The 12,359-nt window shown below is 42.7% G+C and overlaps 1 protein-coding gene across 3 annotated transcripts in view; it reads left to right on the forward strand.

Annotated features, from left to right (window-relative positions):
- The window catches only part of LOC120044002 (tight junction protein ZO-2-like), a 100,482-nt gene that overhangs the window by 38,040 nt on the left and 50,083 nt on the right, over positions 1–12,359 (forward strand). The window lies entirely within an intron of this gene.

Below are 12,359 nucleotides of genomic sequence, written 5' to 3' on the forward strand. Positions count from 1 at the left end.
ACAGTTCTGTATCATTGATCCATATAGCAGAATCTATATCATATATCTACAGCAGAATCCATGGGACTCCATCAGACCAGGCACAATGGAATTTCTCTCAGCCACTAAGGTTGTTGTGGTCTCACTTGCCACATGCTCAGTCTTATACCTGGAGGTTTACTTGTGTTTGTGTCTCCATCATTTACTGTGATTGTCGTAGAAAGGTTAATAACAGGTGGATTTAACTGTTAACAGGTTAAGTGCTGTTGATTTGCCCTTCTACTGGATTGGTGTGTGGTGAAAAGGTCAGTGCTGTTATATAGGGTCCATGGGTGGTGCAGAGCATCTCACACAGCCTCTTCTCTGCTCCGCTTTGAAGAAGAAAAACTATTTTAATGAATCTGGCTCCTCTCCTCTTACTCGGGGAAAGGATGGTGGAAGAGAGAAGGAGGAAGAGGGAAGGATGGGAGGGGGTTAAGTGGCTTTTGTAACCTTTTTTTGTGCTCTTGTTTTATTTTAATCTCCCCAATTTAGCAATGTCAAAAGGGTACTTATTGTGTTATTACCAGAGCTATTTTTGAGGGGATTGGAAAATTGTAGATTTGATTGGGGGCTGGTTGGAGTGGTGGGTACTGGTGTTATCATTTAGAGCTTTTCAATTGGGTCATATAGGTGAGAAATGGAGGGGATAATGTTTAATTTTTATCTAAGGTACACACACACAGTACTTTCACATGGTTTTATGGGAATTAAGGCAATTGACTTCAATGGCTAATTTCCCTGAACAGGGTGATTACATAGTAAGAAGGAGCAATAATCCAAGTCGCAGCTCCATACTACTTGTCAGTCATAGTGAACTGATACTGTATACTAGTTGTTCGGGTGGGATTATAGTGGGGTCCGTGGGTGACTTTTTGATAATTTTGGGGGGGATTCCTCATGTCTTACTCATTACTAGGAAGAAGTGTGGTCCAAATCGGATTTTGGGTACTATATTTATTGAATATTATATGAATCCTGTAAATTCAAATGGCCAATTTGGATGCAATCAATTAGCTGAATTTCTCTGACGTATTATTTCATAAATTAATGTTGCAGGCAGGTTTATCTTTTCTGTTTCTAACTTCATAAACCGTTTCAGAACAATCTGAGATAGTGGGTGTCATGGCTTGCTGAAATTACATCACTAATTGTTAGTGGGCTTGTGAGAACACTGTCCGGACTCCTGTCTCGTGTGTATCTCTGTTCTGTTAACTGTTATACTAGTCTAGTCCTATTCCAGCTCTGCTCTGCTTCCTGCTCTCAAATGCTGTTGGACACATTCTTTATTAATGAAGGAAAGATGATGTCTGAAATATTTACAACAGAGGAGCAGGAAAGAAGGACTTTCAATAACACATGAGATGCAACAATCAAGAAGTTCCAGCTTCCTCACAGCTTTTAAGGATAGGGATCCTTGGAATCTGTCTGGGCTGACTGGTTAAAGTGCCTGCTAAGAAGTGGTCCCAATTTAGACTGAACAATAGTGGATTAACCACAGCTATCAGACCCATATAGACAAGGCCAATTCACGTGGTCACTCCAAGCCCCTCACAGTAGAATAGGATTATGTAAGGAAAATACATATATTCATGTCCATATCCAAGCTACAGTTTGGGATTTGGGAAGCTATTCAATGGTCATTTCAACTCAAGAACACTGCTCATTTTACTGTGTACTATAAGGTAATTACACATTTTATTCCCAGTCAGTTTATGGCGCTTCTGTTAGGTAAAGTGTAGTCTCTTCCTACAGAGGCTGACCTCCATTAGTCGGGGAAGAGAAACTATGTATAGTGTTTCTGTATACAGTGCATTCGGAAAGTATTCAGACCCCTTGACTCTTTCCACATTGTTACGTTACAGCCTTAATCTAAAATTGATGAGGATGAAAAAAAATGCATCCATCTACACACAATAACCCATAATGACAAAGCGAAAAAAGGTTTAGAAATGTTTGCACATTTATAAAAAATTAACAACAGAAATACCCTATTTACATAAGTATTCAGGCCCGTTGTAATGAGACTCAAAATTAAATATGGTGTTGAACGCTGAGCTGTAGTCAATGAATAGTGTTCTCACATAGGTGTTCCTTTTGTGCAGGTGGGAAAGGGCAGTGTGGAGTGCAATAGAGATTGCATCATCTGTGGATCTGTTGGGGCAGTATGCAAATTGGAGTGGGTCTAGGGTTTCTGGGATAATGGTGTTGATGTGAGCCATGACCAGCCTTTCAAAGCATTTCATGGCTACAGACGTGAGTGCTACGGGTAGGTAGTCATTTAGGCAGGTTACCTTACTGTTCTTGGGCACAGGCACTATGGTGGTCTGCTTAAAACATGTTGGTATTACAGACTCGGACAGGGAGAGGTTGAAAATGTCAGTGAAGACACTTGCCAGTTGGTCAGTGCATGCTCGCAGTACACGTCCTGGTAATCCGTGTGGCTCTCGTGAATGTTGACCCGTTTAAAGGTCTTACATCGACTGCGGAGAGCGTGATCACACAGTCTTCCGAAACAGCTGGTGCTCTCATGCATGTTTCAGTGTTATTTGCCTCGAAGCGAGCATAGAAGTAGTTTAGCTCGTCGTGTCACTGGGCAGCTCTCTGGGCAGCTCTCGGCTGTGCTTCCCTTTGTAGTCTGTAATGGTTTGCAAGCCCTGCCACATCCGACGAGCGTCAGAGCCGGTGTAGTACGATTCGATCTTAGTCCTGTATTGACCCTTTGCCTGTTTGATGATTCGTCAGAGGGCATAGCAGGATTTCTTATAAGCTTCCGGGTTAGAGTCTCGCTCCTTGAAAGTGGCAACTCTACCCTTTAGCTCAGTGCATGGCTTCCATGGCTTCTGGTTGGTATGTACAGTTGAAGTCGGATGTTTACATACACCTTAGCCAAATACATTTAAACTCAGTTTTTCACAATTCCTGACATTTAATCATAGTAAAATTGCCCTGTCTTAGGTCAGTTATGATCACCACTTTATTTAAAAAATGTGAAATGTCAGAATAATAGGAGAGAGAATTATTTATTTCAGCTTTTATTTCTTTCATCACATTCCCAGTGGGGCAGAAGTTTACATACACTCAATTAGTATTTGGTAGCATTGCCTTTAAATTGTTCAACTTGGGTCAAACGTTTCAGGTAGCCTTCCACAAGCTTCCTACAATAATTTAGGTTAACTTTGGCCCATTCCTCCTGACAGAGCTGGTGTAACTGAGTCAGGTTTGTAGGCCTCCTTGCTCGCACACGCTTTTTCAGTTCTGCCCACAAATTTTCTATAGGACTGAAGTCAGGGCTTTGTGATGGCCACTCCAAACATAACAATAGTCATTATGGCCAAACAGTTATATTTTTGTTTCATCAGACCACAGCACATTTCTCCAAAAAGTACGATCTTTGTCCCCATGTGCAGTTGCAAACCGTAGTCTGGCTTTTTCATGACGGTTTTGGAGCAGTGGCTTCTTCCTTGCTGTGCGGCCATGAGTGAACAGGGAGTACAGGAGGGGACTGAGCACGCATCCCTGGGGAGCTCCAGTGTTGAGGATCAGCGTGGAAGATGTGTTGTTACCTATCCTTATCACCTGGGGCAGAGGCGAGGACAGAGTTAAAAATGTATGGGTGTGTAATATACAGTGCATTTGGAAAGTATTCAGACCCCTTGACATTTTCCACATTATAAAAAAGGCTGTAATGTAACAAAATTGATAAAGTTATTTGTTTCCTTTATCATTCTACATAGACTACCCCATAACAAAGCAAAAACAGGTTTGAAGAAATTTGTGCAAATGTATAAAAACTGATATCGCATTTACATAAGTATTCAGACCCTTTACGCCATGGGTGTCAAACTCTGGCCCGCGGGGTAATTATATTTGGCCCGCGAGACAATACCAAATTACTACTAGAGCTGGCCCGCCGGTATTATACAGCGCATTCACCGCTAATACTACGAATCCCATAATGCTCTGCTGTTGTTTTCGCGCGCCAATCAGGACAGGACCCAGAAACACCCTCTCCTCTGTGACAGTAGTCATAGCAACATAGACGCTACAACTGTCAGCGCGCTATCCCTTCCCAAAAATGGCGAAAAGAAAGGCAGAAAACAGGAGCTTTCTGGACAAGTGGGAGGCAGAATATATGTTTACATATGTAAAAGACAAACCTGTTTGTCTTGTTTGTGGAGTCAACGTGGCTGTAAGTAAGGAGTACAACATTAGACGACACTATGAAACGAAACACCATGACAAATACAAGGACTTGGACATGACTCAAAGGAGCCAGAAAGTAGAGGAGATGAAAAGAAGTTTGGTTTCACAACAGAATGTTCAAAAAAGCCACATCACAAAGTGAGGCTGCTGTAAAGGCTAGTTATATAGTGGCAGCAGAGATCGCAAAATCAGCCCGGCCCTTTAATGAGGGAGAGTTCGTGAAAAAGTGCATGATGAAAGTTTGTGACCTCGTATGCCCAGAGAAAAAGCAAGCATTTTCAAACGTGAGCCTGAGCAGGAACACAGTAGCTGATCGCACATGTGATCTTGCCACCAATCTGTATGACCAGCTGATGGAAAAGGGAAAAGATTTCGTTGCGTTCTCCCTCGCTGTGGATGAGAGCTGCGACGCATCTGATACTGCTCAGCTGTCAGTCTTCATCCGTGGAGTGGACTCAAATCTGTGTGTTACGGAGGAGCTATTGGGATTCAAATCAATGCATGGCACAACCACAGGAAAGGAAATCTTTGAGGAGGTTTCCAAATGTGTAACTGAAATAAAGCTGCCGTGGGATAAACTCGTTGGATTAACGACAGATGGTGCGCCAGCGATGTGCGATAAAAAGAGTGGACTGGTGGGCATGGTTCGGGAGAAGATGCGGGAAGAGAACTGTGCAGGTGAGCTAACTGTTTACCACTGCATCATACATCAGGAATCACTGTGTGCCAAAGCCCTAAAGATGGAACATGTTATGACCACAGTAACACAGGTAGTTAACTTTATAAGAGCCAAAGGTCTGAATCACCGCCAGTTTAAATTTTTTCTAGAGGAGTGTGGTTCGGAATACGCAGACGTGCCGTATCACACAGAGGTGAGATGGCTAAGCAGAGGAAAAGTACTGAACAGATGTTTCGAGCTGCGTGAGGAAATATGTCAATTCCTGGAAACCAAAGGGAAGGATACAGCAGAGCTCCGGGAGCAAAGGTTTCTGTGTGAGCTGGCCTTTCTCTGTGACATCTCGAGCCATCTCGATGCGCTGAACCTGCAGCTTCAGGGGCGGGGGCGCATCATCACAGACATGTACGCTGCAGTGAGGGCCTTTAAAACTAAACTGTGCCTGTGGGAGAATCAGATGCTGCAAGGAAACCCTTGCCATTTTCCCTGCTACCAAACCATAAAAGCGCAGATCTCTACCGCCGTGTTCCCATGCGCACAGTTTGCTGAAAAACTCAGTGTTCTCGCCGCTGAGTTTAGCCAGCGATTTGCCGACTTCGATGTCCAGAAATGTAGGTTTGAACTGCTTAGTAATCCCTTCGCAGTTGATGTGGAAAATGCACCAACCAACATCCAAATGGAGCTGATTGAACTCCAGTGCAACGACACGCTGAAGTCAAAGTATGATGCTGTGGGCGCCGCACAGTTTCCACGGTTCATCCCTGACACAATGCCTCAGCTCCGCACCCAAGCTGCTCAGATGCTCTCCATGTTCGGCAGCACTTATCTATGCGAACAACTTTTCTCCTCGATGAAGATGACCAAAACAACTCACAGGAGACGTCTGACTGATGAACACCTTCGCTCGATACTGAGGATTTCTTCAGCTCAGAGCCTGAGCCCAGACATTGATGAACTAGCATCCAAGAAGAGATGTCAGGTATCTGGCTTGGGCACATCAGATTAGATCAGTGTGCAATAATTAACGTTTTCTTTGTGCACTTTTTCTTGCTACAAGGCATGGGCTTGAATGGTTGATTGATTTATTATCATTTTATTTGTAAAATTATTAGCCAGTGGAAAAAGTTTATTTTGGTATTTAAATCAGAAGGCTGCAAATAGAAAAGAGGCATACGATTTTTATTTAAATTTTATTTATTTAATAAATGAATGCCATTGATGTGTTATTTCATTTGAAATTCGATTTTGCATGTCTCCACTATTAAATTATATATTGTATGGTAATAAGCGATGCTTGTTCCATATTCAATGTTAAAGCAAAACTTGTTTGGGTCCATATTAAAAGGTTCATTTGTTCAATGTTGGCCCGCGACTTTGTTCAGGTTTTACATTTTGGCCCACTGGGTATTTGAGTTTGACACCCCTGCTTTACGCAGTACTTTGTTGAAGCACTTATGGCAGCGATAACAGACTCGAGTCTTCTTGGGTATGACGCTACAAGCTTGGCACACCTGTATTTGGGGAGTTTCTTCCATTCTTCTCAAGCTCTGTCAGGTTGGATGGGGAGCATCGCTGCACAGAGATGTTAGATCGGGTTCAAGTCCGGACTCTGGCTGGGCCACTCAAGGACATTCAGAGACTTGTCCCGAAGCCACTCCTGCGTTGGTTTGGCTGTGTGCTTAGGGTCATTGTCCTGTTGGAAGGTGAATTATCACCCCAGTCTTAGGTCATGAGCGCTTTGGAGCAGGTTTTAATCAAGGATCTCTCTGTACTTTGCGCCGTTCATCTTTGCCTCGATCCTGGCTTGTCTCCCAGTCCCTGCCGCTGAAAAACATCCCCACAGCATGATGCTTCAACCACCAAGCTTCATTGTAGGTATGGTGCCAGGTTTCCTCCAGACGTCACGCTTGGCGTTCAGGCCAAAGAGTTCAATCTTGTTTTCATCAGACCAGAGAATCTTGTTTCTCATGGTCTGTGAGTTTTTTTGGTTCCTTTTGGCAAACTCCAAGTGGGCTGTCATGTGCCTTTTACTGAGGAGTGGCTTCAGTCTGGCCAATCTACCATAAAGGCCTGATTGGTGGAGTGCTGCAGAGACTGTTGTCGTTCTGGAAGGTTCTAACATTTCCACAGAGGAACTCTGCCAGCTCTAGGAAAAGTCTTGGTGGTTCCAAACGTATTCCTTTTAAGAATGATTGATGCCACTGCGTTTGTGGGGACCTTCAATGCAGCAGAAATTGGTTGGTACCCTTCCCCAGATCTGTGCCTCGACACAATCCTGAATCAGAGCTCTAGGACAATTCCTTCGACCTCATGGCTTGGTTTATGCTCTGACATGCACTGTCAATTGAGGTACCTTATATAGACAGGTGTGTGCCTTTCCAAATCATGTGCACTCAATTGATTTTACTTCAAGTGGACTACAATCAAGTTGTAGAAACAGGATGCACCTGAGCTCAATTTCAAATCTAATGGCAAAGGGTCTGAATACTTATGTAAATACGGTATTTCAGTTTTTTTTTAAATATATTTACTTTTTTTTCTCTCTTTTTCATTGTGGCATTGGTTCCCAAACTTTTTATAGGCCCGTACCCCTTCAAGCATTCAACCTCCAGCTGCGTACCCCCTCTAGCACCAGGGTAAGCGCACTCTCAACTGTTGTTTTTTTGCCATCATTGTAAGCCTGCCACACACGATTAATAAACATAAGATTGAGTGTGCGTTTGTCACTTCCCATGAGCCGGGTTGTGACAAAGAGCTCTTATAGGACCAGTGCACAAATAACAATAATCAATAATTTTGCTCTTTATTTAGCCATCTTACATATAAAACCTTATTTGTTCATCAAACATTGTGAATAACTCACCACGGTTTAATGAGAAGGGTGTGCTTGAATGGATGCACATAACTCTGCAATGTTGGGTTGTATTGCAGAGAGTCTCAGTCTTAAATCATTTCCCACACACAGTCTGTGCCCGTATTTAGTTCATGCTAGTGAGGGCCGAGAATCCACTCTCACATAGGTACGTGGTTGCAAAGGGCATCAGTGTCGAAACAGCATGATTTGCCAAGGCAAGAAACTCTGAGCATAGCCCTATCCAGAAGTCTGGCAGTGGCTTCTGATTCAATTCAATTTTCACATAACCGCTTGTTGCAATTTCGTTGAGGCTCTCTTGTTCAGATATCGGTACGTGGACTGGAGGCAGGGCATGAAAGGGATAACGAATCCAGTTGTTTGTGTCGTCCATTTCGGGAAAGTACCTGCGTAATTGCACACCCAGCTCACTCACATTTGACATTGTACGTAAGCTTGAGTTCATTTGCACACAAGAATCATACAATGATGTTAAGACCTGTGTTGACAGAGAAGAGCTCCAACTTCTTAATCATAGCACATTGAATATAGTTGCGGAGAGTCCCTGTAATCCTAGATTCAGATCATTCAGGCGAGAAAAACAATGTTTACTGTGGTGTCCAAAACATCTTTCAAGCTGTCAGGCATTCACTTGGCAGCAAGAGCCTCACGGTGGATCCTGCTGTGCCCAAGTGGCGTCGGGAGCAACTGCTTTTACGCGCATTACCACTCCACTATGTCTCCCTGTCATGGCTTTTGCGCCATCAGTACAGATACCAACACATCTTGACCACCAAAGTCCATTTGATGTCACAAAGCTGTCCAGTACTTTAAAAATGTCCTCTCACGTTGTCCTGGTTTCCAGTGGTTTGCAGAAGAGGATTTGTTCCTTAATTGACCCCCCATAAACGTAGCGGACATATACCAGGAGTTGTGCCAGGCCCGCCACGTCTGTTGACTCATCCAGCTGTAATGCATGTAATTCACTGGCGTGTATGCAAAGCAGTAATTGTTTCAAAACATCTCCTGCCGTGTCACTGATGCGTCGTGAAACAGTGTTGTTTGATGAAGGCATTGTCTGTATAGTTTTTTTTCTCCTTTTCCCCCAGAATTGTCCCAGCCATATCCGCGGCAGCAGTAAGAATTAAGTCCTCCACAATAGTATGGGGCTTGCCTTTCCTAGCCACTCGGTAGCTCACCATATAAGACACTTCTAGCCCCTTCTTATTAATGGTATCTGTTGTTTTTATACATGTCTTACTGCTCAAAAACTCCTGTGGCTTATTTTTCAAATTGTCATGTTTAGTTTCTAAATGTCTGCGCATTGGTTCCCACGAGAGAGTAACGATTAATGTGATTGGATGTTAATTATTTGACTAGGCTACCTGTATTTGACATTGTGTTATTTTGCTGTACACTGGATGGTTTAATTTTATTTTTGGCAGTGAAACGAGGCTACTCAAGCAAGTTAAAAAAAACTCACCCAAATGTTTAGCCCAGTTGGAAAATATAAATGTACCGTTTGAAAATGTGAACCACATTTTTATTAGGCGTACCTCCGACGGCATTGCGCATACCCCAGTTTGGGAATACCTGGTGTAGATTGATGAGGGAAAAAATAATTTAATACATTTTAGAATAAGGATGTTAAGTAACAAAATGTGGAAAAAGTCAAGGTGTCACGCCTGCTCCCGCTCTTCCTCCCCCTGGCACTCGAGGGCGCCAGGATCCCCAGCATTACGCACTCAAGCCACCATCAGTACGCACACCTGCCTTCCGCCCGTCACACGCATCAGCGATCATTGGACTCACGTGGACTCAATTACTTGTGTTATTACCTTCCCTATATCTGTCTGTTCCCAAGCTCTGTTCCCGGCTTCGGGATTAATTGTCTCATGTCCGTGTTACCCGTGTTCCAACGCTGTTCCTGTCTTGTTTCCTTGTCTGTTCCCGAATAAATGTCTGACTCCCCGTACCTGCTTCTCCTATCCGGCGTCGGCCCTTACACAAGTGGTCTGAATAATTTCCGAATGCACTGTAGATTAGGGTTTTGTTGGTATGAGCATGTAATATCCTAATCACTTAGGAAAGTACAGTAGATTGGCCTATACTGTAGATATTTTAGTTTCAGTTTCGCATCAACTAACAGTAATTCTATTTCTGGCAAGAGATTGATTAATTTGCACTGTCCCTGTTAAATACAATTAATACATAAACTGTTAGACTTTCAGAGACTAACTTTTCTTCAAACAGCAGAGAAGAAGAAGCTCTAAATCTTCAGATGCTGCAGGCTGATGTCTTATGATGCACTTTTTGGTTTCCAGTATAAATTATTTAAAGCCACCTGACTAACTGTAGGCTATGATGATGTGTCATCCATTTTAGAGATGGGAGAAGTGACTCAAACTTGATGACAGCGGTCTAGTTCAGGTCTTGCTTATTGCAAGTCTACGAATGCTTTAAGCAAGTCTTATGGAGCATTTAGCATAAGAGACAATAGAAAAGGTGGTTCAGAGAAAGTGAGCTAGACCATTTCTCTGGCTTGCATAGTTGGAGAATATCAAGGTTTAACTCTATGAAGAAAGACATGCACTCACACACAAACACAGATGGCCTTAAGCTTTATTCGGATGGGATTAGTTTTACTGTTTGGGTAATGTAATTATGTGTACTGATGGCGCAAAAGCCATGACAGGGAGACATAGTGGAGTCCACCGAGAGGCTCTTGCTGCCAAGGGAATGCCTGACAGCTTGAAAGACGTTTTGGACACTACAGTGAAAATGGTTAACTTCTTATGGGCAGGTGGGATGCTACCTTCCCACCTGGCCAACATCCAGTGAAATTGCAGAGCGCCAAATTCAAACTACAGTATTATAAATATTTAACTTTCATAAAATCACAAGTGTAATACATCAAAATAAAGCTTAACTTCTTGTTAATCCAGCCGCCGTGTCAGATTTCAAAAAGGCTTTACGGCGAAAGCAAACCATGCGATTATCTGAGGACAGCGCCCCGCATACAAACGCATGAAAAACATATTTCAACCAGGCAGGTGCGACACGAAAGTCAGAAATAGCGATATAAAAAATGCCTTACCTTTGATGATCTTCTTCTGTTGTCACTCCAAAAGGTCCCAGTTACATCACAAATGGTCCTTTTGTTCAATAATGTCCATCTTTACATCCATAAAAACTCAGTTTAGCTGGCGCGCTTCAGTCAATAATCCACCCAGTTTCCCTCCATCAAAATGCATACAAAATGAATCCCAAACGTTACTAATAAACTTTTCCAAACAAGTCAAACAACGTTTATAATCAAACCTTAGGTACCCTAATACGTAAATAAACGATCAAATTTAAGACGGAGAATCGTTATCGTCTTTACCGGAGAAAAATACCAAATATACCAATATACCAATACCAAATACCTAACTTTAAAGCAAGGCCCCTGAACTCTCGTGTATTTTCTGCATTATGCAATGACATGGGTAGCAACCATGTAACGCTTTTAAAACATACAGAGGTATGCTGGTTATCAAGGGGCAAAATATTGACACTTTTTTGAATTGAGAGACGAGCTTAACCTTTTCGTTACTGACCTTTTTCACTTGTCTGACTGCTTGCATGATGAGGAGTTTCTCAAACGACTGGCCAATCTTAGTGATGTTTTTTCTCGCCTGAATGATCTGAATCTAGGATTACAGGGACTCTCCGCAACTATATTCATTGTGCGGGACAAAAAATTGAGGCTATGATTAAGAAGTTGGAGCTCTTCTCTGTCTGCATTAACAAGGACAACACACAGGTCTTTCCATCATTGTATGATTTTGTGTGCAAATGAACAAGCTTACGGACAATGTCAAATGTGATATAGCGAAGCACCGGAGTGAGTTGGGTGCGCAATTACGCATGTACTTACCCGAAATGGATGACACAAACAACTGGATTCGTTATCCCTTTCATGCCCTGCCTCCAGTCCACTTACAGATATCTGAACAAGAGAGCCTCATTGAAATTGCAACAATCGGTTATGTGATAATTTAATTTAATCAGAAGCCACTGCCAGATTTCTGGATTGGGCTGCGCTCAGAGTTTCCTGCATTGGCAAATCGCGCTGTTAAGACACTGATGCCCTTTGCAACCACGTACCTATGTGAGAGTGGATTCTCGGCCCTCACTAGCATGAACTAAATACAGGCACAGACTGTTTGTGGGAAATTATTTAAGACAGAGACTCTCTAGTACAAACCAACATTGCAGAGTTATGTGCATCCTTTCAAGCACACCCTTCTCACTAACCTGTGGTGAGTTATTCACAATTGTTGATGAACAAATAAGGTTTTATATGTAAGATGGCTAAATAATAATAATAATAGTATTATTTGTGCCCTGGTCCTATAAGAGTTCGTCATTTCCCACGAGCCGGGTTGTGACAAACTCACACGCATTCTTATGTGAAATAAATGTATCATATAGTGTGTGTGTGGGGCAGGCTTACAATGATGGCAAAAAACAACATTTGAGAGTGCGCTGACCCTGGTGCTAGAGGGAGTACGCAGCTGGAGGTTGAATGTTTGAAGGGGTACGGGACTATAAAAGTTTGGGAAC

This window comes from Salvelinus namaycush, chromosome 1 (assembly GCF_016432855.1).
Source record: "Salvelinus namaycush isolate Seneca chromosome 1, SaNama_1.0, whole genome shotgun sequence".
Classification (NCBI taxonomy): domain Eukaryota; kingdom Metazoa; phylum Chordata; class Actinopteri; order Salmoniformes; family Salmonidae; genus Salvelinus; species Salvelinus namaycush.